The following is a 20,506-nucleotide window of genomic DNA, read 5'->3' on the forward strand; positions in this document are numbered from 1 at the left end:
TGGGACCTTCCTTCTGCCTACCCCTTAGATCTGAGTGATCTCAAGTTCTGGCTTTTTTGGGGGGGGATGTACCTTTTGATCCATGTTCAGGTCTAGGAGGAGGATTCCCGGGGTCTATGCTGTTGTTTGTTTTGAATTTCGGTGCCCTAGGAGCATATAGTTTGAGTTCAGTAGGAAAGGGTTTCCGGAGATCTGAACTTTAGCTTTCTCTAAGCCGCCATCTTGACCGGAAGAGGAATTTACTTTCTAACAGAGACATATAAGATGTATAAAGCTCTTGACAATATAGAGGAGCAGGAAAAGGAGACTGGGGAAAAGAGGCAGCAAGGAAAAAGAATTGGAGCCCTGAGAGACTTGAATTGAAGGTAATAAGAAGTATGACTGGTGTTGACCTAAATTGGTAGTCCCAGAGAAGTTATCAATTAGTTGCATAAGGCCTCAAGATGGAGGTTTCCTAGAGCAAAAATGTATTTTTTTTAAAAAAGCATCTATGATGAAGTAAGGATTTACCAAAATTAAAAAAATATATATTTTGAATAACTGTTTCCCTAAAGAGGGATTAATGCTGTTATTGTTGATGCTACAAGGAAAAATAAAAGGAAATGCTTCAATATCAAAGAGATAAAACATTTCCTAATAATTATCAATTAAAATGGAATAGATTATACTCATAGTTAATGAGTTCCTATTCAGTGAAGGTATTTGTCAGGCATTTTATAGAGAATTTTCTCTTATAAGCTCTTCTTGGCTAGATATTTATTGAGGTTCCATTCAAACATCAAATTCTGTGATTGATATTCAATTATATTAGCTCTTGAGATAGGTAGTGAGAGCAATGCTATTGTTATTGTATAATGTAAGATAGTATTGTGGAAATAATACACAACTACAAATCAGGAGATCAAGGTTTAATTCCTAAGTCTGACATTTCCTGGCTTTGGGCACCAGGACAAATCATTTACTCTATCTGAAAATGTTTCCTCAACTGGAATGTAGGGATACTGATATTCATACTTCTTCTTTTCTGGGGTTATTATGAAGAAAATATTTTCTAAAATCAATGAAAATTCTGGAAAATTAAGCAATGATAGTCATATGATTGTTGGATAGGTGAGAAAATTAACTCATGGTTACACAACCAATTCATGGCTTTTCCTGGTTTGGCAGATCTGTTTCACTACTGTGATTTGTTTGTGCTATGATCAAGAGATTACCTCACTGGTATAGCCATTACAGGATGGATATATCCTGTCCCACAGGCAAGGAAATTCAAACAAGGTATTTGAGACTAGGCAGAAATTCCCTTAGTGTCAAAGAGCTCAACATATGGAAATTTCTTCATTGGCTCTGGCCCAGAGGAAATGGCACCCACCTTCATCAAAATCATTTCCCCATCTGCTTGCCTGAGCTTTTCATGGCCAAAGACAGCTGCACTGAACTGAATTTTGGGTATATTCCCTAACCAGCCATCTCTCATTTGGCCAAAATTTTCCCTGGAAGCACTCAGGGAAAGCATAATATTCCTTCCAGAATATGAGAATCAATTACTATCTCTCTCTATCTCTCTGTATCTTTCTCTCCATTTCTCTTTCTCTCTAATCTCTGTCTCTGTCTGTCTGTCTGTCTGTCTCTCTCTTTCTCTCTCTCTCTCTCTCTCTCTCTCTCTCTCTCTCTCTCTCTCTCTCTCTCTCTCTCTCTCTTACACACACACACACACACACACACACACACACACACACACACACACACACACACTGTCACTACCAAGTGGCTTTTTCAGAATATAAAATATAAACCACCAACATAGACACATATACACCCATTATAACACCAAATAACTTAACCATTTCAGTATATTAAAAAACACATACCTAGAGGCAGGAAACATTGAAAATAACCATTTCAGTGTGGGAAGAGCAAATACAACAGAATTCCCTGCTCAGAATAAGAATGGGAAGCTTAAAGACAGACACACATACATACATTCATACATAGATACATACAGTCAAAGCCCTAATCTCTTAGGAATGTGGAATAAATTTGATATATATATATGTTACAGAGACGTACAACAAAAAATACAACCCCTTCAGGTTGGTAATGTGTGCATACACAACAAATAAACCTTACATCTCCACAGGGTGAAAAAATTACAAGCATATATGCACAACCTCAGTCCTAGAATGGGGAACCAATGTATAACAAATAACCCCAAATTATTATTTTTTAAAATAATGAACTCACACCCAAATCTAGAGATGGAGTAATATTTTGGGGTCTTCTGGGGCTTGACTATGACTGAGGCAAGTAACAGCATTATGGGGAAGTCAAGAGCAGACTAATCTCCCAGCTGCTCAAGCCTGAAATAAGAATAGTGCAGAGCTCATCTGGAGACTGATGCTTCTACTTAATGCGATTTCCAACAAACTGTTCATTAAATTCATAGCTGCACCTGCCACTCATTAATGTGTTCTTGCTTCCATGTTTTTCTTAAAATAGGCCATTAGGCAACTTCATGAAGCAGCATACATTAGGCCAAGACCAGGAAAGGAAAAGCATGGGAAACTGAGGACAAATCACTTTTTATCTCCAATTTAAAAAAGAAATGAGACAAGCACTTTTGATAATCCAATGCTTGTAAAAAAGAGTTTAAGGTTAAGAATCAGACTACTGAGGATTTCTAAATCCACTGTTTACTTGAGGTTTGTGCTTTTTCCATTGGCCTCTATGATCCTTAGTTGTCTCTTTTGCAAAAAAAAGTGTATTGCATAAAGTTTACCTGTCTTAGCTTTATAAGGTATAAGATAAAATAATCAGATAGTAATTATGAAAAAATATTTTAAAATAAATTATAATATGCAATTATAATATAAAGCAACTTTGTGATTACACATCTGGAGAGTAAGAGAATCACAAAATCTTGACATTTTGTCTGTTTTCAGTTCATTTTAATGCATTAAATTTCTTGATTGCATCCTTGCCAGGAAATAATCTCTGTTTGAACAATACCAGTAGTAGGCAGCTTGTTACCTAAAAGGTAACTCATTGCAGTTTGGAAATGATTTAATAGTTAGAAATCTCTTTTTACGTTAAACCATATCTTTCAACTAATATTTTTTCAACTTTTGACTATTAGTCTTTGTTCTTCTAAGCATGAAGAAAAGCAATTAAATTTCCTGTTGACCATCATAGACTATCACAAACCTAAAAGAGTTATATGTAATTCACATGTCTTGAAAGCATTTCTATTACGGGCAAAAAATATCAAGACTCTATCAAATTCTCATATGCCATGTTGTCCATAGCCTTTTGACTTATTCAACACCTCCCTTTACACCAAGACAAGGTTTAGTTTTTCAAAGTTCTTCTTAAAATGTGCTGCAAAAATATGGACAAAAATCTCTCTCTCTCTCTCTCTCTCTCTCTCTCTCTCTCTCTATATATATATATATATATATATGCATATATATAGTAATTTTGTCTATTTCTTGTCTTTTGTCCATATATATGTGTATATATATATATATATATATATATATATATAATCCAATAGATAGAGTTTTGAGGACCACTTTTATTTTAAAAACTATGCTTTTATGTTTATACAGCCCACATTTTCATTTTTGTAATTCCTCTGTAGACTGATAGCTAATTTTGTGTTTCTCAAAACCTAAAATACACAGAATCTTTTCCATATAAACTATTGCCTGATCACATCTGTCCCATCTTTTGCCTTTGCAACTGATTTTTGATTTGAGGTACATGACAGTAAATTATTTTCTGATCTCTCTTCCTTTCAATAGTTTATCAGTTATCCATCAACTTTTTTGACATTCATAAATTGATAACTGTCCTATCTGTTCCTTCATCTAAAATGGTAAAATGGTAAAAATGATGAAAAGCATAAAGTCATGGTCAAAGGGCCCTGTCATCCTCCAGAAGAATTTTTCAACAAAATAGAGCTTGGCAAGATAGTAAGTTTCCAATGTACTTAGGTCCTCAGAAAGAATATGATCAATTTTTGAGGATACAGCATAAGAAATTCCTTCTTCCAGAAAGGGTTTAAACCTGGATACTTTAAACTCTGGGCTTCTAAGACTCTTTTAGGGGATCAAAGTAACATTGTTTACATCTGAAATGAGTATTAGGGGCTACCTGGTTCAATTAGTAACTTAATCAGATTAACCTCTTCTTCAATCAGACACCCAGGTGGTGGCGTGTAATTTGACTTCAGATGCTTAACTGTCTGATCCTGGGCAAGTCTCTGCTTACCTCAGTTTCCTCAGCAATAAAACGAAACTAATAATTATATCTGTTCTCAAGGGTTGTGAGAAGTAAATGAAATAATAGCTGTAAAGCACTTAGAAGAATGTCTTGGTATGTAGTAAAAGCTATATAAATATTAGCTATTATTATTATCCTTTACCACATACCTATCAAATCTTCACCTTCCAGTTACTTGAAGTCATATGGTGAAACTGAAACTACAACACCCAAGTCACTCCATTCCCCACTGGGATAATTTTTATTATTTTATTTATTTATATAATTCTTAGATAATTTTTCCTTAGATAAGACAAAGGTGACCGATGCAATCAATACAATGCTTCTCTTCTTGATAGGGAGGAAAACTTTTCTCTATTCCCCATCATCCATGGAATCTCACAATGGAGTTACCTGTCTAGAAAGAGACAGTCTATCCATCAGTTCAAAAGAATTTAAGCTAGTTGACAGAACATCAATACTCACATTCTAGATAGACAGAGATGGACGCATTCAGCCTCTTGATGGAGGAAGCAGCTTAAAGGATTGTGACACCTGGTGGAAGAAAAGAATACTATATATACATTCATACAAGATGATTTCAGAAACAGCTGGAAAAATCTACATGAATTGATGCAGAGTGAAATAAGCAGAACTAGAAGAACATTTTACACAGATAGTAATATTGTAGGATGATCAGCTGTGAAAAATGTATTATACTCAGATATTCAATGATTCTAGGACATAAGAGGGAAGGGAAGGAAGGGAAAAATTGGATCTTATAACTTGGGAAAATATATGTTGAAATTTATTATTACATTTAATTGGGAAGTAAAAATATCGAAGACAATTCTGCAAGACTTATGACAAAAAATGCTGCCTACCTCCAGAGAAAGAACTGTTGGAGTTGGAAAGCAGATCAAAGCCCATTTTTTTGTACTTTACTTTTGTTTTTATTTGGGAGTTTTGGTTTTATGTGAGTATTCTTTTACAAAATAACCGATATGGAAATGTTTTGTGGGATTATGCATATATAAGCCAGATAAAATTGTTTACCATCTATCTCTGAGAGGAAGGAGGGAAGGGAATGAGGGAGAGAATTTGAATCTTATAATTTCAAAAAAGATGTTAAAAATTGTAATTATAGATAATTGGGAAAATAAAATATAAAAAAATGAAAAAAATGAAAACACCAATAGTGGCTCATGAACTATAGTTTAAGGCAAATGAACTTTAGTTCCCTTTAAACATGTAGAAAGCTGCATCTTTGAGGGATCCAACCAGCAACCTGAATATTGAGTTTGGGAGAGACCCACGGGAAGTCCTACTGTCCTATTAGAAAAATGTCAGGGAATAAACATGCTAAGCACTTAAAAATGTTTCTTGAATTAAGTTGAATAAACTCAAAATGAATGGAAACTGGTAATAGAAGTGGAAAACATTATATTTTAAAAATCAATTTGCTTTTTACTATTATTTTGTGTTTTATTTTTCCCTTATATTAGAAGAAAGTGAGTTTGACAAAAATATAAGAAGACCGGGGGCAGCTGGGTGGCTCAGTGGGTTGATAGCCAGGCCCACAGCTGAGAAGTCCTGGGTTCAAATTTGGACTCAGACACTTCCTAACTTTGTGACCCTGGGCAAGTCACTCCACCCCCATTGCCTAGCCCTTACTACTCTTCTGCCTTAGAACCAATACACAGTATTGATTCTAAGATGGAAGATAAAAGTTTTAAAAAATAATAATGATGACTGCTACTTTGAAGGATATGTGAAAATAATAATGAATAATTGAGAGAAGACAACACTACTTAACTCTAACTCTTATTCTATTTCTGTTTGCTCTGCTAAGTAGAAGAAAAAAATAAACTATTAATAGGGAGGTAAATTTACATATTAGGGAGAAAATGGAAGAACAGTGAGCTTACCTTAATGAATAAAAGACACCATCACTAGGCCTGAATGTCCTATGTATAAACTAACATACTAAAAGATCTGACAAATGTGATTGTTGAGTGTATATTTTTTTTTATCTTCAAAAAATTCATGGAACCCTTGAATGGTGAAACACTACTATGGAAAAGTAAAGTTGCTAATCTTCACACAAGTTAGATAGTGGATAAATTGAATTATAAACTATTGATCCTGACATTTTTTCCCTGTGTAGAAAGATAGAAGAGACATTTGGTGATAAAGTTAAATGCACAACTAGCTTTAAAGAGAAACAAATTACACATCAGAAATATGGAGGATAATGTCACACGCTAAAAACAATGCTGGCTTTTGAGTCTGGAAAACTGTGTTTGTATCCCATCCCCTACATTCCCTATCTATGTGAAATAGCTGTTTTAACCTCTCTGCCTCAGTTTCCCAATTTGTCAGATAGGTAGGCCATGGCTTGATCTCCTTACCTCCCAAGAATATGATGAGAAAAGGGCCTTGTAAATCTTGAAGGATCATACCCGTTTCGGCTTTTATTATTAGGCTTTGAAACCCCCAGCCAGCTATTTTCTGGATCTCCAACTCAGTGGAATTCAAAGAGAGGCATCAGTAATTTATAAGGAAGGGAAGACCTCTGGAGAGTCTGTTTTTCTGTTTGTGCAGCAGTCTGAGACCTGAGGGGGGAGGGAGGGTCATGTGACGTGTCGGAGGGATCATTCTCAGCCCTGTCAGCCAGGGCCGCTCTGAGGCCAGGGGCCAGAGTATTGTTAGCACTGCCTCAGAGCCCCATGTCAGCCATCAACACCACTGCCAGGCAGTCGGACTGGCAGGCCTGACGGAGAATGACTGGTTCAGATGGGAAGATTTCTAAGGAATCCCAACAGCCTGAAAACCGTCAAACCAGGCAGGATGACTTGTTTGGAACTTAATCTTCAGTTAGAAATGAAAACGACCTCCGAATGGACTTGTCACTGACGGTAATATACCTCTTGCCTCCCTGTTTATCTCTAGGCTAATAGTATTTTGGATAATGTAGATGGAGAGACAGTGGCAAAAACACGGGTGTGTAAAATCTGAAGATCTAGTTTTGAATCCTCCTGCCTCTACCGCCCAGGCACATGATTGTGAGCTCGACATTTGGCTTCTGCATCTTCATTTCTTGATCTAGAAAATAATTCTGAAAGGCTCCATTAAAATGAGTGATAACAGGAAGAATGTCTTGTTTAGGTATATTTTTTAAGGATAACTTTGTAAGGAATGCTTTGGGAACTTTGTAAATGACAATAAAATAACAGGGGATAGAGTGCTGGGTCCAAAGTCAGGAAGACTCATCTTCTAAATTCGAATTTGGTCTCAGACATTTATTAGCTAGGACTGTGGGCAAGTCATGCAAATCTGTTTACGTCAGGTTCTTAATCTGTAAAATGAGCTGGAGAAGTGAATAGCAAACCATTCCAGTTTTTCTTTGCCAAAAGAAAACTACAAATGGGGTCACAGATTGTTGTACAAGATGAAAAATGACCAAACAACATGCAAATGGGAACTATCAGACTAGGTCACATCCTTAGCTTCCTAATTTACTCTGCATTTATCAATATGTCATGGACAACTCTTGCTTTGGTGTCAGAAAATCTTGGATTCGAGTCCGGCCTCTAACATATTAGCCATATGAAAATGGACAAACTGCTTTAATCTTTCCTAGATTTATTTTCTTTATTTGAAAATGGGAAAATATTAGCTCTATCTCTTGCATTTCAGGGTTGTTGTAAGATTCTAAGGCCCTAACAAAATAACTTCAGTAAGAGGGAATCTTCTACCTTCTTGGACAATCCATTCCCACAATCAACTCTGAGATCTAATTGCTTCTTTTATCATTTCGCTATTTTTTCATTTCTTAATATAAAACTTCAACATTAGTCTTTGCAAAAGCCATCTATTGCTCCAAGTTTTACATTTTACGTTAAGCCAAAAAATTCCCTCCTTGGGGGCACCTGGGTGGTTCAGTGGATTGAGGGCCAGACGTAGAGATGGGAGTTTCAAGGTTCAAATTTGGCCTCAGTTACTTCCCAGCTGTGTGACCCTGGGCAAGTCACTTAACCCCCATTGCCTAGCCCTTACCACTCTTCTACCTTGGAACCAATACCTGTGTATTGATTCTAAGACAGAAGGTAAAAAAATTCTCTCCTTTCACATGACAGACTGCCTAATACTTGAATAGAGTACATATTTCTCCACAGTGATTACATATCTAGTGGAGAATGGTCCTTGGTCTTGTATAACTGTTAATACCTTTTAAATTTTGAATATCAAACTCCTATCAGAATATTTAATAAAAATACTTTGGATCCATCTAAACCTTTGCTTATTATACAGGTTTAATTGATTTTATTAGCATACTTTCAGTTCCATATAATTATAATGTTTTTGAAAATTTTTTAAATTTTTATTGTCATGCAAAATGCACTTCCATATTAGTCATTGTTGTAATGGAAAACTCATACATAAAACCATGAATATACAGATGTGAAAGACAACTCCAAAAGTTCTTTCTCTGAAGGAGGATAGCATTTCTGTCACGTCTCTCAGGATTGTCCCAAATCATTGAATTGCTGATAGTAGCCAAGTTTTCACAAATAATCATCATACAATATTGCTATTATTGTGTACAGGGTTCTGTTAGTTCTGCTTATTTTGGTCTGTATCACTTCCTGCAGATCTTTCGAGTTTTCTAAAATCACTTTCCTTATCATTTCTTTTTCTTTTTTTTTTTTAACCCTTACCTTCCATCTTGGAGTCAATACTGTGTATTGGCTCCAAGGCAGAAGAGTGGTAAGGGCTAGGCAATGGGGGTCAAGTGACTTGCCCAGGGTCACACAGCTGGGAAGTGTCTGAGGTCAGATTTGAACCTAGGACCTCCCATCTCTAGGCCTGACTCTCAATCCACTGAGCTACCCAGCTGCCTCCCCCCTTATCATTTGTTATGGCAAATAGTATTCCATCACCAAAATGTACCACATTTTGTTTAGTCTTCCCCCATTTGAAGGACTTCCCCATAATTTCCAATTCTTTGCCACTACAAAAGAGCATCTATAAATACTTTTGTACAAGTATGCCTTTTCACCTTTGGGCTATAGACCAAGCAGTGGTATTATTGGATTAACGGGTATACACAGTTTTATAATCCTTTGGGCATAGTTCTAAAGTTCCCTCCAGATGGTTGGATCAGTTCACAACTCAATTAACAATTAATTAGTTTACCAATTTTGCCACATCCCTTCCAATATTTACCATTATCCCTTAATGCCATATTGGCCAATCTGATAGGTGGGAGGTGGTATCTCAGCCTTGTTTTAATTTACATTTCTCTAATCAAGAGTGATTTGGAACATTTTTTTTTCATATGATGATTGATGGCTTTAATTTCTTCATCTTATTGTTTGCCCATATCCTGTGACACTTTGTCAAATGAGAAATGCCTTGTATTCTTAAAAAATATTTGACTTAGTTCTCCATAAATCTGAGAAATTAGACCTTTATCAGAGAAATTTGATATAAAAATTTTCCCTGTTGGTTAATTCCCTTCTAATTTGGTTACATTAGTTTTGCTTGTACAAAAGCTTTTTATTTTAACATAATAAAAATGTGGACTCCTTTGCCCTGGGGCTCCACCTTAAGCTTTGGTAAGTACTAGCTAGGTCTGGGCACCTGCAGGGCAGCACCCTAGGGACTCTCTTTGCTAGAGATCTGGGGGCCCAGCTCTTGTTTTATACCAATAGGGAGTACTGTACAAACTGCTTCAAACTGGAATTCAAATCCTCACTTTAAGCTTGGGCTGGGATTCCTGGCCTTGCTTTGGGCATACCCAGATTAGTGGAGCAGCACAGGGCACCTGGGGCCAGAATTCAAGATTTACTCACTGAAAGTTTGCTTGGAACTTTGCAGTGTGCATTGGGTTTCACTGCTGTTGCCTTAGGTGGAGTCTCAGAGTTGACTTAGGGCCAGGTTTAGAAGCTGGAACAGTAGATGTGGGGTGGAGAGATTGCTCTTTACTCCTTTATAGCCTCCTATTGGCTGTGCTCCCCTCTCACCCCAGTGGCCAAGATGCTAGCTCCCTACTCTTCAAGTTGTTCGCTGAATGAAAGTTGCTTCACTCCATTTCATTGTTGCTTTTTTTCACTCCTTTATTTATTTCATGCCATTTATTGTAAGGTTGATTGGAGAGGATTCTCATGGTGGTTTCAAGCTTCCCTGTTTCTACTCCATCATCTTGACTCTGTCTCTCAATATTATTTTTTTAAAAATTGTCCCCATCACTATCCCTCATTTTGTTAAAATATTTTATAATAGTCATAAATGTGAAAGAAAACTGATCCAGCTTATCCATCACTATAGAAGGAACTGTTGGGAGTCTATTAAACTGAATCTATACAACAGACATTTATTGAAAACTTCCAATGAATGACATTGCACCTAAAGGATATATATATATATATATATATATATATATATATATATATATATATATATATATATATATATTCCTTACCATAATACTTTTATCTCACATAAAAATACCCTTCTACTAAATGGCCACTTTCTCCGAATCCAAATCAAGTGAAAATTTTGTGTTTGTGTTCCTAAAGAATTGGCTATGATTGAAAAAGTTATTGTTTAATGGTGTATGTTTTATAAAATCTGAAGGTTTGGGTTGGGTTCTTCAAGTTCAGTTTACTATTTAGGATTCGTTCTCTTAGAAATCTGAGATAACTTCAGGTGGCCTACAAATTTGTGGCATAAATTTTCTTTCCCTCCCTATATACATATATCTCAAGTTGAATTGTCTACCTTAAGTTGCTTTTACCTGTAGATGATCTATGTATGCTTCAATAAACTTCTTTGTTTATTCATCTGCTTTTATGATTAGCCTTTCCTGTCTCCTTGTTTCTTATACTCTTCTGAGACCTTTAACTTTTTTTTTTAAACCCTTACCTTCTGTCTTGGAGTCAATACTGTGTATTGGCTCCAAGGCAGAAGAGTGGTAAGGGCTAGGCAATGGGGGTCAAGTGACTTGCCCAGGGTCACACAGCTCAGAAGTGTCTGAGGCCAGATTTGAACCTAGGACCTCCAGTCTCTAGGCCTGGCTCTCAATCCACTGAGCTACCCAGCTGCCTCCTGAGATCTTTAATTTTGGTCATGCCCAAAGACATATTTATAAGCTTTCTCTCTTAGAAGTATCATTTGACACCAATTATTCATTGTTTTTATTTTATTTCAGTAAGTCCCAATTCACAACTATTTTCCTAAACTGTGTCATGAAATCTAAACCTCTTTCTTAATGTCCCACTGATAATTCAAACAACATTTCTAAAACTAAACAAATCTTACCCCTCAAACCTGCTCCTCTATCAGAACTAGATGAATCAAACCAAAAAATGAATAAGAAAGAAGTAAGAGAAGTGTTTGAAATCTTAGAAAAAATGGAGTTAGTAGATATGTGGAGGAAAATAAATAGGGACAAAGAGGAATGCAACTTCTTTTCAGCAGCACATAGTACATTCACAAAGATTGACCATGTACTAGGACATTAAAAAAAAAAACACAAATAAGTGTAGAAGATAAGAAATAATAAATGCAAACTTTTTAGACCAGAATGTAATAAAATAATAATTAGTAAGGGTATAGGGAGAGGCAAATGAAAATTAACTGGATATTAAATAATATAATTTTTCAAAATCGATTAAAGAACAAATCCTAGAAACAATTAATAATTTCATTGAAGAAAATGACAATGAAAAGACATCCTTTCAAAATATATGGGATGCAGCTAAAGCAGTACATAGGGGGGAAATTTATATCCTTGAGTTCATATATTAGTAAATTAGAGAGGGCAGAGGTCAATGCATTTGGCATGAGAATTTAAAAAATTAGAAAGTGAACAGATTAAAAATCTCCATATAAAAACTAAATTAGAGATCCTAAAAATTAAGGGAGAAATTAATAAAATTGAAAGTAAAAGAACTATTGAATCAATAAAAAGATTAGAAGCTGGTACTTTGAAAAAAAAACAAATAAAATAGAGAAAGTACTGGTCAGTCTAACAAAAAAAAAGGAAAGAAAAAAACAAAATTGACAGTATCCAAAATGAAAAGGAAGACCTTACCTCTAATGAAGAGGAAATTAAGATAATCATTAAAAATGATTTTGCCCAATTATATGGCAATAAATATGTGATCTAGGTGAAATGGCTGAATATTTACAAAAATATAAATTGCCTAGATTAGCAGAAGAAGAAATAGTTTTCTTAAATAACCCCATATCAGAAAAAGAAATTGAACAAGCCATCAAAGAACTCCTGAGAAAAAATCCCCAGGGCCTGATGGATTGACAAGTGAATTATATCAAATATTCAAAAACAACTAATCTCAATATTATGCAAACTATTTGCCATAACCAGCAAAGAAGGAGTTCTATCAAATTCCTTTCATGACAAAAATGTGGTACTGATTCCAAAGACAGGTAGGTCAAAAATAGAGAAAGAAAACTATAGACCAATCTCTTTAATGAACAGAGATGCAAAAATCTTAAATATAATACTAGCCAAAAGACTCCAGCAAGTGATCACGAGTGTTATTCATCATGATCAGGTAGGATTTATACCAGGAATACAAGAATGGTTCAATATTAGGAAAGCCATTCACATAATTGACCATATCAACAAGAAAACCAACAAAAATCACATGATTATCTCAATAGATGCAGAAAAAGCCTTTGATAAAATACAACACCCATTCGTATTGAAAACACTAGAAAGCATAGGTATAGATGAGCCTTTTCTAAAAATAATAAACATTATATATATAAATATATATATTTAAAACCATCAGCAAACAATGGGGATAAATTAGAAGCATTCCCAATAAGATCAGGAGTGAAAAAAAGGATGGTCATTATCACCTTTATTATTTAATATTGTACTAGAAACACTAGCAGTAACAATTAGGGAAGAAAATGAAATTTAAGGTATTAAAATAGGCAATGAGGAGGCCAATATATAACTCTTTGCAGATGATATGATGGTCTACTTAAGGAATCATAGAGAATCAACCAAAAAGCTAGTGGAAATGAAACCCACATAAATCATCAGCATTTCCATATACTTCCAAATCATCCCAGCAGCAAGAGTTAGAAAAAGAAATTCCCTTTAAAATCAACACAGTCAGTACAAAATACTTCGGAATCTATCTGCCAAGACAAATGCAGGAACTATATGAACACAACTACAAAACATTCTCCACACAATTAAAATTAGATCTAAATAAATTGAAAAACATCAATTACTCATGGGTAGGATGAGCTAACATAATAAAAATGACAATACCACCTAAATCAATTTACTTATTTAGTGCCATACCCATCAAACTACCAAAACCCTTTTTTTAAAAATAGAATTAGAAAAAAAATACAAATTTTATTTGGAAGAACAAAAGATCAAGAATATCAAGTGAAGTAATGAAAAATAAATGTGAAGGAAGGTGGCCTTGCAGTACCAGATCATAAAATGTCCTATAAATCAGTGATCATCAAAACAATATGATACTGGCTTGGAGACAGAAGGGAGGATCAGTGAAATAGACTTGAGGTAAGTGACCTCAGTAAGACAGTCTATGATCAACCCAAGCATCCCAGCTTTGGGAACAAAAATCCACTATTCCACAAAAATTACTGGGAAAACTGGAAGACAGGGAGAGATTAAGTCTAGATCAACATCAAGATAAACTCAGAATGGGTGAATGACTTGAACATAAAGAAAGAAACTATAAGTAAATTATGAGAACACAGAATAGTATACTTGTCAGATCATTGGGAAAGGGAAGATTTTAAGACCAAACAAGAGTTAGAAAAAAATTACAAGATGCAAAATAGGTAATTTTAATTACATTAAATTAGAAAGGTTTTGTAGAAACAAAACCAATGCAGTCAAAATTAGAAGGGAAGCAACAAATTGGGAAAAAATCTTTTTAACAAAAATCTCTTGACAAAGGTCTAATCACTCAAATTTATAAGGAACTAAATCAATTGTACATATAATCAAGCCATTCCCCAGTTGATAAATATGCAAGGGACATGAATAGGCAATTTTCAGATAATGAAATCAAAATTATCGATAAGCATATGAAAAAATGGTCTAAATCTTTTATAATCAAAGAAATGCAAATCAAAACAACTCTGAAGTATCAGCTCACACCTAGCAGATTGGCTAACATGACAGCAAAGGAAAGTAATGAATGCTGGAGGGGATGTGGCAAAGTAGGGACATTAATGCAATCCTGGTGGACTTGTGAATTGATTCAACCATTCTGGATAGCAATTTGGGACTATGCCCAAAGGGTGATAAAAGACTGTCTGTCCTTTGATCCAGCCATAGCACTGCTGGGTTTGCACCCCAAAGAGATAATGAGGAAAAATACTTGTACAAGAATATTCATAGCCATGCAGTTTGTGCTGACAAAAAATTGGAAAATGATGGGATGCCCTCCAATCAGGAATGGCTGAACAAATTGTGGTATCTGTTACTGATGGAATGCTATTGTGCTCAAAGGAATAATAAAGTGGAGGAATTCCATGGGAACTGGAACAACCTCCAGGAATTGATGCAGAGTGAGAGGAGCAGAACCAGGAGAACATTATACAGAGACTGATACACTGTGGTAAATTCAAATGTAATGGACTTCTCTACTAGTGGCAATGCAGTGATCCAGAACTATTTGGAGGGACATATGAGAAAGCACACTATCCACATCCAGAGGAAGAGCTGTGGGAAAGAAACACAGAAGAAAAAACAACCACTTGATCACATAGGTTGGTGGGGCTGTGACTGGGAAAGTGGACTCTAAAAGCTCACCCTAATGCAAATACTAATAATAAGGAAATGGATCTTGATAAATGGCACATGTTAAACCCAATGGACTTGTGCATCATATATGGGAGGGGTTTGGGGAGAGGAGGGAAGGAACATGAGTCTTGTAACCATGGAAAATTATTCTAAATCATCGAATTAAATAAAATTAAAAAAAAATTATAAAAAATAAAAAAATAAAATGGAAAAAATCCTGCTCCTCATTCTGATTTTATTGTTTCTTTCAGTGACATTTAATTTTACTTGATCGAGTAAACAATTAGTGAATATGATTTAAAAAAAATTGAATTGGCAAATTAGAAAGATTGATCTTTCAGTAGCCAGTATCCATATGTGTAATATAAACTCTGTTGAAATAAATGAGAGTTAAAAACTCTACGTAGTCTACCTATGCTATTTAAGAATCTCAGTTTCTGACTTAGAGATGGCCTACTCAAATCAAATTTCTCCTGTAAGCACATTAAGGTTCCTGAGACCTCCAGGCCCAATTCACATTAGTGCGAACAAATTCTTTCCCATCTTTTTGCAGTCTTTTATCAATTACAGTCACTGCCTAGTTATTAAAGTGACAAATCTTGCTAAAGCATGTTCTCAACAAGTTCTTAACAGTTTAATAAAAATCTGGAAAGAGCTGTTCAGCCACTGAGAGAAACAAGAGCTCAACATGAGTCATGTAAACTCCAATTCTTTCTTCAAGACACATTCAGCAGCAAGTGGGACTGGTTAATTTTTATTTCCTATTCTTTTTTTTAAACTTAGTAAATATTTATTAGGTATCTGCCAAATGTTCTGGATGATACTTGGCATTAGGAATTTTTTTAAATATGAAAAAAATCAGAGTTTTTGTCCTTAAGAGGCTTACAGGTACACACAAATAAAAGATTTGATTCAACATAAGCAACATATATTAAGTATTTGATAGGTTCTGTGTATGGGTCTGGATAATTGGAATGTTAAAATTAAAATAATTGACCTCAAAGAATGTGAAAGTGCTTTTACCTAAATTATCTCACTTGTTACACAAAACTCAGTGTGGTATATGATGCAGACATTTTTATCACCATTTTAAGATAAGAAACCTGAGCCTCAAAGAGGTTAAGTGACTTGCCCCTCATTAAACTACAAGCAAAAAGAGGCTAAATTTGAATCTTGGTCTTCTTAGTGTTAAGAATCAAGTGTTATACAGTGCACCAAACTACTACTTATAAAGAGTTAGAATTGATCATCTTTAGGGACTGTTTCAGCAACAACATTATGTTTTCTAATATTTTAGCTTCTAATATGTTGTGTAAGGCTAGTATTCTGAGGTTCTGTGATATACAATTGGTGACAGCAAACAAAAGCTATCTCAATAAGAGCAGATGTCCACACATTTGCAAAGGAGACAGAAGTACCAAAAAGCAGCATTGATATTTCAAAATACCCGAAATGTCAGGCAGGAGCCACATAACTTACATAGAAACTGATCGTACTGGCACATGAGATAGCTTATCCTTGATATCATAGCAACCAAAAACTAATTCCTTTCAGTAATAAAACTTGGTAGTGAGGGTAGAAGACTAAACTGGACAGAGAGAGAGGGAGAGACAGACAGACAGACAGACAGACAGAGACAGACACATAGAGACAGAGAGAGAGAAACAGAGACAGAGAGAGAGAAAGAAAGAAAGAAAGAAAGAAAGAAAGAAAGAAAGAAAGAAAGAAAAGAAAGAAAGAAAGAAAGAAAGAAAGAAAGAAAGAAAGAAAGAAAGAAAGAAAGAAAGAAAGAAAGAAAGAAAGAAAGAAAGAAAGAAAGAAAGAAAGAAAGAAAGAAAGAAAGAAAGAAAGAAAGAAAAGAAAGAAAAGAAAGAAAGAAAGAAAGAAAGAAAGAAAGAAAGAAAGAAAGAAAGGAAAGAAAGAAAGGAAGGAAGGAAGGAAGGAAGGAAGGAAGGAAGGAAGGAAGGAAGGAAGGAAGGAAGGAAGGAAGGAAGGAAGGAAGGAAGGAAGGAAGAAAGAAAGAAAGAAAGAAAGAAAGAAAGAAAGAAAGAAAGAAAGAAAGAAAGAAAGAAAGAAAGAAAGAAAGAAAGAAAGAAAGAAAGAAAGAAAGAAAGAGGAAGAAAGAAAGAAGGAAGGAAACTGACTTAGGAAATCGAATTTGGTGGAATAATACTCAATTTAAGTTCCTCTGGTAGCTCATGTTGTAACTACCTAATTCTCTGGTTCAGTTATTTTAGTTCTAGTATAGGAGATCCATTTGGTGGTGTTTAGTATCCTAGGGTGGGGAATAGGACAAAATAGTGTGGGCACAGAACTTCCTTAACAAGACAGAAATTAATGAAAAGGAACACAATCTCATGCTGATGGGTAGAGGTGTCAATCACTCTTACCCATTTTTCCATGGTTACATGATTCATGATTCTCTCCACACTCCTGGAGTGGACAAGTAATTCCACTGGGCTATAGATGTCATTGTTCAAAACCTATTTCCATGTTATTCATATTTGCAGTAAAGTGATTTTTTAACATCAAAACCCTAATCATATTCATATCAAACTATATGCTTTTCTTCTGTGTTCATATGTTTTTCTTCTGTGTTTTTGCTCCCACACTTCTTTCTCTGGATGTGGATAATGTTCTTTCTTATAAGTTCCTCTGGATTGTCCTGGTTCATTGCATTGTTGTGAGTAGAAAAGTCTATTACATTTGATTGAACCATTATGTATCATTTTCTGCGTACAACGTTCTCCTGGTTCTGCTCCTCTCACGCTGCATCAGTTCCTGGAGGTCTTTCCAGTTCCCATGGAATTCCTCCAGTTCATTATTCCTTTGAGCACAATAGTATTCCATCACCATCATATATCACAATTTGTTCAGTTATTCCCCAATCAATGGACACCCTCTCATTTTCCAATTTTTTGCCACCACAAAGAAGAGCTCTTTGGCACCCAATGGTGGTTAATACCTTTCATATGTTGTTTTTAATTTCAGAAGGAAAAGTCAAGGTTTTGGGGGTTGCTATGGCAGCACCTGGAACATCAATGATGACAAAGGGTAGGGGGTAGGAATAAATTTCATGTGCCCTGCAGAGATTCCTCCACCTTTGTTGATGGGGAAGGTAGACAAAGATTTCCTCTTCACAGATGTCATCCTTATCTTTTCTGTTCCTGTTCAGAGGTCTGTCATATCTAACTTTTCTAAAATTCTATTTACCTCCTTAATTTTGTTTTATTCTATTTTTTGTTAGATGTATCTAGTTCTGAGAGAGAAAAGTTAAGACCTCCCCCTTTAGTATAGATTTACTATTTATTTCCTCCTGTAACATTTAATTTCACCTTTAAAAAATTAGATGCTATATTTGCTGCATATGTGGGTAGTATTCATATTTCTACATTGTTTACAGTACCTTTTAGCATGATATACTTTCCTTCCTTATATTTTAATTAGATTTATTTTTGCTTTTGCGATGTCTTAGATTATAATTGATATCCCTGTTTTTTTAATGTTTTTGTTTTGTTTTAGCCTCAGTTGAAGAATAGTGAATTCTCCTCCAACCCTTAATCTTTATTTTGCAGGCAGATTTTCTGCTATACCTATGTTTTTATTTTTTTAACAAAATGTTGTAGAATCCTGGTTTTTAATTTGTTCTGATTCCATTTTATGGGAGAGTCTATCTTGTTAACATTCACAATCATGACTATGGATTCTCTCTCCTCTCTCTCTCTCTCTCTCTCTCTCTCTCTCTCTCTCTCTCTCTCTCTCTCTCTCTCTCTCTCTCTCTCTCTCTCTCTCTCTCTCCAACCTGTCTCTCATCAGAAGTGTTTGACTTCTGAACACCACCTCCTCCAATTGACCCTCTTTTCTTTCAAGCCTCCCCTTCCTACTCTCCTCCTATTTCCTTATAGGATAAGATAGATTTCTATACCCAATTATGTGTCAGTGTTATTCCCTCTCTAAGCCAATTCTGATTAGGATAAGATTCAGACATTACCCACCTGCATCTTCCCCTTCACTATAATAAGTCTTTTGTACCTTTCCATGCAAGATATTTACCACATTCTTCCTCTCCCTTTCCTCTTTCCCCAGAGCAATCCACTTTCTCACCTCAATTTTTTTTCATATTTATCCCATAGTAGTCAGCTTACACCAATATCTACCTATATATATATATTCCTTCAACATTTCAGAATACTGATAAAGTTATTAAGACTCATAAGTCACAATTCCCGTGTAGGAATGTAAAAAAGTTTAACCTTATTGAATTCCTTATGGTTTCTCTTATTATACGCTTTTCTTGAGACATATTTGAAAATCAGAATTTTTTATTTAGCTTTGTTCTTTTCATCAAGAATGCTTGGAATCCTCTATTTCATTGACTGTCCATTTTCCCCCTAAATGATTATACTTAGTTTTGCTGGGTAGATGATTTTTGGTTTCCATCTTAGCATTTTTTGTCTTCTGTAATATATACAAAGCCCTCTGATCCTAGTTATTCCCAAAATGAAAACTAGTTAATCCCAAATAAAACTTACTATGGTTCCATAATATTTTAATTGTTTCCTTTTGTCTACTTGCATTTTCTCCTTAGGTTCAGAGCTCTAGAATTTGGCTATAATATTTGAATATAACATTTTTGGAATCTCTTTCAGAATGTGCATAGTAGAGTCTTTCAATTTCTATTTTACCCTCTGGTTCTAGGATATTGGTACTTTTATTCCTGACAATTTTTTAAATGTTTAAGCTCTTTGTGTGTGTGTGAGTGTGAAGGTTTTCAGGTCATCCAATGTTTTAAATGATCTCTCATCTATTTTCCAGGTCAATCGTTTATCCAATGAAATATTTCACATTTTTTTCTTTTTTCATTCTTTTGATTGTTTTATTGTTTCTTAATGTCTGAGTCATTAGATTCCAATTTCCAAATTTTAATTTTCAAGAAATTATTTTCTTCAGTCATTTGAGTTCTCATATATCCTTTTCCATTTGGTCAATTTTACTTTGTAAGAAGTTTTCTTTGCTTAAATTTTATACATCTTTTTCATTTTTTGTGCTTCCTTTCCCAAGCTGCTGACACATAATTTTTCATTATTCTCTTGCATTACTCTCATTATTTTCTCAATTTTTCTTCATTTGATTGTTAAAATATGTCTTAGCTCTTTTAGGAATTATTTTGAAGCCTGATGATATTTTACATTTTCCTTTGCAGTTTTACAATGTAGCTGTTTTTGACATCATTGTCCTTGCCTGAGTTTGTGTTCTGATCTTCACTGTCAGCAAAGTAATTTTCCAGGGTCAATTTTTAGGGGATTTCCCTCATTTTTTCTGGCTTATTTCATAGATTTTAGTTTTATTTGATCTCTGATCCCTATCCCAGACATTTTGTACTAGATGAGAGGGGCCTGACTGCTGGTC

At 34.9% G+C, this 20,506-nt stretch overlaps 1 long non-coding RNA gene across 1 annotated transcript in view; it reads left to right on the forward strand.

Moving 5' to 3' along the window:
• Positions 1-6,850: 6,850 nt before the first annotated feature.
• The window catches only part of LOC107651903 (uncharacterized), a 42,213-nt gene continuing 28,557 nt past the window's right edge, over positions 6,851-20,506 (forward strand). Inside the window, exon 1 of the long non-coding RNA XR_001629210.2 lies at positions 6,851-7,181. This is a non-coding gene — a long non-coding RNA (uncharacterized LOC107651903). The remainder of the gene's footprint in view (positions 7,182-20,506) is intronic.

This window comes from Monodelphis domestica, chromosome 3 (assembly GCF_027887165.1).
Source record: "Monodelphis domestica isolate mMonDom1 chromosome 3, mMonDom1.pri, whole genome shotgun sequence".
NCBI classification, from domain to species: Eukaryota; Metazoa; Chordata; class Mammalia; order Didelphimorphia; family Didelphidae; genus Monodelphis; species Monodelphis domestica.